Genomic DNA, 8,729 nt, shown 5'->3' with positions numbered 1-8,729 from the left:
CTCATTTGGCTTCCTAGTTACTAAACTAAACTACAGTATCTTGGGCTTCTAAAGAAAAGGAAAGGGAGGTGGGAAGGAGAGAGAGCTGAAAGTACTCTTTTTCTGTTAATAGCATAACTACCTCTAGGCAGTATCACCTACAAGTGAGAGCAACGAAATGGGCATTAAGACGTGTTTCTTAACTTGGACTTTGCTTTAGGATATGAAATTTGGGTTGCAATGGCATTTACTTCTGAGTAGACAACATGGATAGGTTTGCATACAATCCTTGGAGTAAATTCCATTGGACTCACTGGGATTTATTTATTTATTTGGAATATAAAGTTCCAGGTGGTTTTAAAATGAATCGAAGTCTATTCAAAAAGGAGGGTATATCAACTTCTCATTTTGCTTAGACCCTGCCCATACATAAGGAATAGACCACCACAGTACACTGTTGAGATCAAAGGCTTAAGACATCATCTGCACACCAAACGTATTCCTTAATTATGGGCATGCGGCTCCTCAGGCATCAAAGCTTGAATTGCAACTATAAGCAGAAAGAAAAAAGCTACCCCATTCAGCTTAATCGGAATTCATTTGCAATACTGACCATCTGCAAATGTTCTCCTTGTATCCATCTGCCCTTATAAAGGGTGTTATTCTAACTGTGTGCCCTGCATGTTCATTCAAGATTTGGACAAAAGCTTCCTTTCTATAGTGTTTCCCAAAGAGTTTTCTTCTCTTTCTAGGCATGCACAGCATAATGGGGGGGGGGGAGAGAAAATGCCTTGTTAAATCATCAAGTGCTAAGAAGGCTTTCAGGTGTGGACCATACGCCATGTACAAATGCAGCTGAAACAAATCATAGAGTATAACCTGTTAAAGATGTAATTGAGATACATGCAATCATTAACCTTGGAACAGACTGGGAATCATTTAATGAATCAAATCAATACCCTCTCCACTGATCCACAATAATTTGAAAGAAATGAAAAATTTAACAGTTGCAGAGTATGTGAAGTTATCATGGGCTGCAATTAGCTAGCCTTTGGGAGATTATGTTACCTAGTTACCAGAGGATAAGTGTAATTTCCTTAGATCTTCCGAGAGAGATTTCATAAGGACAGGTGCCAGACAAGGAAATAGGTCAGAAAGAGACCTTAGGCGCTGGCTGTCGCTAGGTCAGCTTTCTGTCCCTTCCAGCGCTGTTCCTGTCTTGTGATAGTGATGTTAGACAAAGACATTTCAAAAGACACATGCACAGGGTCTGTCCATCAAAAATAATTTTTAAAATGCGTTTGTTACAGGAGCTGAACCCTACTTGAAACCGAAGAGCTCATTTACATGCGCCATCTTCTGCTGCCACCAAATGATATAAGAATGAGTTCCCTGTACGTGATAAAAAGCTTCTTGTTGCACATTAGTGGTTAAAAATAGTAAAATATAGGTGCAGAAACGCTGGAGTCCCTTCTTTCAAATATGATTGTTTTCATATTTGGTCAGGCAATTTGGGTGGATTTGCATTAATAGGACACCACACCCTGCCTAACGGCTGGGAGTCACCTGACACAGTTATCACATAAGATTTTGCCTCTGTGTTGTTTCACAGTAAAGAAGAAATCCCAAGTAATGCTGGTAATGGTGAGAACATATTAAGAAGAATCTACTGGTTTTGGCCAATGGCCCATCTAATTCATTATCCTGTTCTCACCCAGTTGCCTGTGAGAAACCCTCAAGTGGGGTTCAGCGCAAGCACATGCTCCCATCCTGCAGTTTCCTGCAACTAGTATTCAAAAGCGTTGTTGCCTTTGACTTAGATATTACTGTATAGTCAGGCCACATTATTTGCTCTCCCACCTGACACCTGTAGGCTGAGATCACAGATATGTGAAAGGAGAAACTGGCATGCAAGCAGATGCCCAGGGCTTTCTTTTCCTTTTCAGAGATCCATATACAAAGCATGGATGTGGGAGAAGGTCTGGGGAAATGTGCAGTGCCAGGAGTCGGGGCAGAAGCACTGTCCTGCTTCCCACTTAATCATGTGATATTTCTTCGCAGGTATAACATGTGAAAAAGACAGTGGTATAGCATTTTTTCTAAGAGCCATATTGGGATAAAATGTCTCCCACAGTTCAAGGAGCAGAAGGAATGCTACTGAGGCTTGTCTCTCCTCCTCACCCAAAATTCTCCCTGCCCCCCCACCAATATTAAAGAGGGGAGGGGGTTCAACCACTTCCCCCCTTAGAATATCAACTGAAGATTTCAACTTTTCAGACTTCCAGCCCAGACCCTTTCCATGTGGACAAAGTCAATGCACACCCAGTTTGTGCATTGGTAGGCTTTGATCGAGGGGTGCTGGTGGCACTGTGGGTAAAAGCCTCAGCACCTAGGACTTGCCGATCGAAAGGTTGGCGGTTTGAATCCCCGCGGCGGGGTGCGCTCCCGTCGCTCGGTCCCAGCGCTTGCCAACCTAGCAGTTCGAAAGCACCCTTAAGTGCAAGTAGATAAATAGGTACCGCTTTATAGCGGGAAGGTAAACGGCGTTCTGTGTGCTGCGCTGGCTCACCAGATGCAGCTTGTCGCGCTGGCCACGTGACCCGGAAGTGTCTGCGGACAGCGCTGGCTCCCGGCCTCTAGAGTGAGATGAGCGCACAACCCTAGAGTCTGTCAAGACTGGCTCGTACGGGCAGGGGTACCTTTACCTTTACCTTTAGGCTTTGATCACTGCTTTGTCTACACATGAGTATGGGGAGGGGGGGTTAGGACCAGGGGACACAATTTCACCAATCCTGCCCCACCTGTGTCTTTGCATTTTATTCAACTTGGACTTTCATACGAAAAAGGGGAAGGGGGTTCTGAGAAGCCTTTGACAGCAACAGAGGCAAAAAGTAAACCTTTTCCCGTTCCTTTCCTTTGAAGTAAGGCTTTAATATCTAACATGAAACATGACGGGGCTTAGGGCTGCAGGAAATTCATACCTTCTGCATTTGAACTTTTGCTTCCAAATGGTTGATCTGTGGGGAATCTCATTGTTACTATTTTTATTTCCTTACATTTCTCTCCCACCTTTCTTGCATCATGGAACCCCTAGGGGGCTTACATGTGGTGTGCAGGAGATCCTCCATCCAGGAACTGACCAGACCCACTTAGCATCACCAAGGTGATGCCTTTACGTGCCTTCAGATCATACCTTGGAACCAGGGTATTATGGCAATTGGGAACAGGGCATTATTTTACAAATGTTGAGATGCCTCGGAATATGAATTGCTGGGAATGGCAGGTGGGCAGAGTGCTGTTGTGCTAATTTCCAGCTTGCAGGCATCTGGTTGGCCACTGTGAAACCAGGATGCTGGACTAAATGGGCTATTGGCAGGTCCTTCTTATGTTCTTATGTTCCTGTGTAAGACTCAGTCTTGCCATAGAAATCTGTTTAAATGTGAGCCCTGTTTCAAATTAAGCATTATGTGAAATATTCCAGTAGAACTTTGAGTTGCTTTTGATACATGTGAAGACTCATAGATCAAAGCAGTTTGTAGTATGGTCTGACTGGATCCAAGTCTATTGGTACAGAGAGTTAAGGCATGATGGGTGTGCTGTGCATTGGGAGGAAGACTGATCTTCACGTGAGCCTTATCGTGAGGTGCAGGCTGCTGGCAGAAGGCGGCAACTTCAGGCAGGTGCAAAGAACCCACCACAACTGTGGCTGCGGCTGCGGCTGCGGCTGCTGCCCTGGACTCCCTTTTCAGTGTCAACTGCTGTCATTGCAGTTACCTGGAATGCCCCAGATTAATGCTATATGGTTCTAGTGCATTGTGGGTTGTGAATCGAGGACCCGCCACCCGCTTGGAGATAAATAAGACACAAGGACACATGTATTTTAGGTTAATGGGCTAAATAAGGCCACCACTTTATTGGTTACAGCATGTGAGTGGTATTGGCTTAGGCATTGGATGAAACGATATCTTACATGACTCGACCCTGCTCTGCAGGAGTCATTAGTGGGTTAACAACTAGTGGAAGGAGCTTGTTGATGCAAATACAACTGGAAGCTTCCCCTGACATCACCGGAGGTTGTGCCATGGCCCTAGCCACCAGCAGGACATCGGACAGGATCCATAACCGCCGGATCCCTTTAAAGGGATACCCAAAAGTGGAGGGGTAGATGCTGGCCACAACCTGCCCTCGAACATACCACACACATTCCAATGCCTAACCTCCTGGGACCAAATGAGTGGTCAGAGCCGCCACGGCCACTAGAGTGTGGCTAAACCCCACCCCCAGGCCAGACCGATTGGCTGGCTGCAGGGGGTGCGGCGCAGCAATCAGGTAACAGAAGCAGGGGGCAGGAACGCCCCCTGTATATGCAGGAACCGGCTCCCGCTCACAACCCCTCCCCTCTAATTGCAATGGTGGCCACCTGGTGCTCAACAAAAGATCATAGCTGGTGCCACTGCTACTACTACTTCTATTGTTTCCCTCTTCCAGCATGCCCTGCTGACTCCTCACATCTGGTAGGAACCTGGAGCCAGCCCTGATGAGGTGACCGCAATTATTATTATTATTATTATTATTATTCCCAAAGATGAAAATGCAGTTGTGCAAATTGTCTCTTTGTGGAGGATAGAGGAGCTGTATTAAATGTGGTTTCTTTTTTTTAAAAGAGCTTCATCAGGGTGTGCAGAAATTGATAGAAGAACTGTGCTAGAAGCCAGGGAATTTCTGTTAAGCACAGATTGAAATTCCTTGTCTGATCAGTGTGAATAAGCTGCACTGGCAAAGGCAACAGCAAAAAAAACAACAGGGAAAAAAACAAAAATCAAGTTTCAGAAATACATGTCAAATATATGTACATCATGGATGATAGATGATAAACAGCTTGTTTTCTAACACTAAAATAGGGAAAGAGAGAGTAGAATAAGGGGAGGGAGAGAACACTGTTGTCGCTTACTTCCACAGCATGTAATCTGTGATAACCATGCACAGTAGGATAGTTAGTTCGCTACCACATGCAAAGCAGAAAGCAGATGGTATAGCTGATATAGATCACAGGAACGTAAGTGACTGTCAGTGTGCCTGTCTCTGTATGTTCGTGTGTAAATCAGCAAGGAGTTTGACATTGACATACTCCATCAAGTCTCGTTTATAAAGAACAAGTAGTGCAACATTCTGTGCATCTGGCAACATAACTCATGCTGTCAATCTGTGGATACTGCTGACATTGTACCGTTAGCATCACTTCCATCTGTGTTGTTTATATAGGGCTACTTTTACTTACGCTTCGTGAATTGGTAGTAGATGGAGAAGGGCTAAAGGACCCTGAAACATTTGCAGGGAAAGTTACCCAAAGTTATATAACACACGGCAAAGTGGCTTCTGGACCCTGTTCCTCATGTCTGCTCAAACCCACTTATATTCAGTGCTTTTTTTATTTAAAAAAATGTTTAGGGGTACTTTTGTTTTCTACTCATATTGAAATACTGCCCCCAATGAGGCCAAACTTAGATTCACAAAATGTTTAGGGGTATGCGTACCCCTGCATACCCCCAGGAAAAAAAGTATTATAGTATATATAACTATAGGCAGGCAGGCAGAGGAGAGAAAGATGGAGATGAAAGGCTGCTGTCTTAAAATGCTACTTTTAGCCATTCAGCACCTTTTCAGTTCCATTTGTCAGCCATAGATATCTTGGTGCTTGAATGAAGTGTAGCTCAGGTGGGCTGGCAAATGGTCCGTGATTGTCCTCTTGTATAAAGCACCATGCACACCGATCATGCAATCAATCAATCAATATTTATTTCTGCCTGCAGTGATACATTGGGAAAGCAGTGGAGTGCACAGGCTGCTTGCAAATAATTCCAAGAGGCTTGCTTGGGGCACAGTTGTGAACTGCAAACGTCATCATCTCAGTGGTTTCATGCTTTAGCATTCTTGTTTCATTTCCTCCCACTGTCCCATTAGTAGTTTACTGTGTGCTCCAGTTTATATAGTAAGTGTTCATTCCAGACTGCCACTGATGCCAGAGCGAAATTAGCAAGCGGTGTCTTTGCAGTATTGATGGCTGCTGGTTACACCATCTATCTTTTACATAAGAAATCAAAACACACTGCTACAGAGAGAGTTGAGATTTAGTGTAGTGCCCTATCAGGTCCTACACTAGATTCTGGCCTAATTCCAAGTGATGGATTTGTCTTATCTCTGATCATTCCCAGCCATGCCCACCCATCCCTCGGCATTTACAATCTTTTGAGGTGGCATTGCCCCAGATTCCATCATACAGTGGTACCTCGGGTTACAGACCCTTCAGGTTACAGTCGCTTCAGGTTACAGACTCCACTAGCCCAGAAATAGTATCTCGGGTTAAGAACTTTGCTTCAGGATGAGAACAGAAATCGTGCAGCAGTGGCGCGACGGCAGCGGGAGGCCCCATTAGCTAACGTGGTGCTTCAGGTTAAGGACAGTTTCATGTTAAGAACAGACCTCCGGAACGAATTAAGTTCTTAACCAGAGGTACCACTGTATATTGAAAGTAGATTAGCCTCCACAAGGAGCAGGGCTTTTGCTGTGGCAGCCCCAGTGAACTGAAACCTGAGAGAGTTTGTTTTAGCCTCCTCTTTGCTCCAACAGATTTGGAGATCCTCCTTTTTCTCAGGTTTTATTTATTCATTTAAGACTGCTTTTGTTTCACTGTGCTGATTTTACTGCTATTTTAATGGGATTGCAGCTTTTATTGATATGATTTGTTTCATTTTATTGGATGACGCTGTTCTTATGTTTTACACCATAAACCATGTGGCTATTTCATGAGTGGAATCATCACCATCTGTCCCACCCTGTTTCTGGACACTTTTTTTGGATTCTAATCAGTAGCGGACAGTGTGGTGTGACACTGCCACTCCCCTGACCTCTGGTTGGTTGCATTACTGTTGCTTACTAGGGGGTAGACTATGTTCCAAGTCAGCTTGTTCCCACACATGAAGCATGTTTCAACACCAAAGCTTGACCAACGGGGAGAGAAAATGGGAAGGTAACGTGGATTTGCAAGGTAACTGACAGCTTAGAATTTCCAATAGTGTACAAATCTGAGCAGGGACAGAACCAGTTTCAAAGAATGAAGGCTTCTTATTTAGCATTGTATAACACTTACCTCACCATTTTCTGTTCCACATTCAAGCATGCTTTTCAAGAGACCCCTTCCTCTGACACATGACCATATTCAGTCATGCTCCACATATGTTTTCACATATAAAACGAGTGGGCTGTGGGAAGAGGAAGGAAGGAAGGCAAAACAGTGTTATCAAACAATTGCGTAGTAAGCTTATGAAGTTTTGATCTGAGTTGTATATGCTGGTGCATATGCACATGAGTTGAGGGTTCCTTTATTAGAATAACAGTGCAGTCTTATATACAAAAGTAAGTCCTGCTTACTCATCCTTAGGTTTGTTACAATTCAAAGTAGCATTTGTTTTTATTTCACCACTGAGGCTTAAATAATACTTTGCCATGCAACATGTAAGAAAAGCACAATGGTTTGCTATTGTGGAAAATCAACAGGAGGGTGCGCAGCCACAACTTGATATGCATAATTGACAAAAAATGTGTAATATGGAAATTCACCTGTCTAGATTTGCAGAGCTGAAATATGGCAAACTTAGGCAGAAAGAAGAGTGTGTGTCCTAGCCATTTTACTGCTACATGAAAGGATCAGCCAGGCTAGGTAGATGTCTGAACATATTCTTCTTCACCTTTGAGCAAACCACCACCACTCAGGTCAAAAAATGATGGCATTCCAGCTCCATCTTCCCTATTCGACTCATGATCTGTAACACAGTTTGCTAACCAAATCCGATATGATGCATCCAACACAGCAAGCTTCATGTGTGTAGATTTTACTATCAAAATGAGGTTTCACCCATTCATAATGTTTTCACCCCGAGCTCCCACTGTGTTGAAGCAAGTGACATGATTGACTTAACTTTCCTCCTGGCTGTCAGGTATCGCCCCAGGCAGAATTCTAATTTTCTCGGATTTCTTCATTTAGAGATTATTCCACTTCACCTATTTACAGCGCCATTCCACAGCAAACACAACCCTCAGTCTGACTGCGATGGTGTAATGACGGCGTTTCACCTACATTTGTTGAACCGCATGCTGAGCAGTCTCTTGTCTTCAGCTCACAGCTGTGTTATCCACATCCAAACAGAGAGGTAACTAAAATCTCTCTGTCACGCAGCTTGCTCCTTTCTTGCATCCAAGATGGGGAGAGTGATGTTGTGCTTGTGTGAAGTTGGGGGGGGGGGGTTTCTAGAATAATCTGATTGGCAACGTAGGGAAGAGAATGATGGACTAGATCAGCCTTTGCTCTGATCCAGGAGAGCGCTCATTATGTTCTTGTGAAGAAGTTTAAAAAAATCCCTAGAAGCCTTTAGTGTGCAAAAGGCCATCCTTAGGCATCTATTAGAAATAACTGAGGCCATGGTCCAAAGAGTTCTTTACACATGTGGGAAGAAACAACTGTGTTGCATTCTTTACTGCATTGCTGAAGGCTCAAGTTGCTCGTTATATCAATTTGGGAAGCAATTTAACCAGCTCCCTTTTGTATGTCAGTGAATAAATACTTGTGGCCATGTTAGTTCACGTGTCTTGTATTACCTTTAAAAAAAAGGAAATGCACAGCTTCAGCTCTTTACTGGTGTCCTTCTGAAATATTTGGAGATCTCTCCTTCCACAAATCAGGAGGAAGGAGAATA

The 8,729-nt window shown here is 43.8% G+C and overlaps 1 long non-coding RNA gene across 1 annotated transcript; it reads left to right on the top strand.

Annotated features, from left to right (window-relative positions):
• Positions 1 to 4,476: 4,476 nt before the first annotated feature.
• On the top strand, positions 4,477 to 8,180 carry LOC310660223. Its single transcript, XR_014503314.1, has 3 exons — positions 4,477 to 4,521; positions 7,605 to 7,749; positions 8,021 to 8,180. It is a non-coding gene; the product is annotated as an uncharacterized lncRNA (long non-coding RNA).
• The last annotated feature ends 549 nt before the right edge of the window (positions 8,181 to 8,729 follow it).

The sequence above is a fragment of the Podarcis tiliguerta genome, assembly GCF_965153285.1.
Source record: "Podarcis tiliguerta genome assembly, chromosome: 11".
NCBI lineage: Eukaryota > Metazoa > Chordata > Lepidosauria > Squamata > Lacertidae > Podarcis > Podarcis tiliguerta.
Note: the sequence above shows the minus strand (reverse complement) of the source record. Positions and strands in the feature narration are given on the sequence as shown.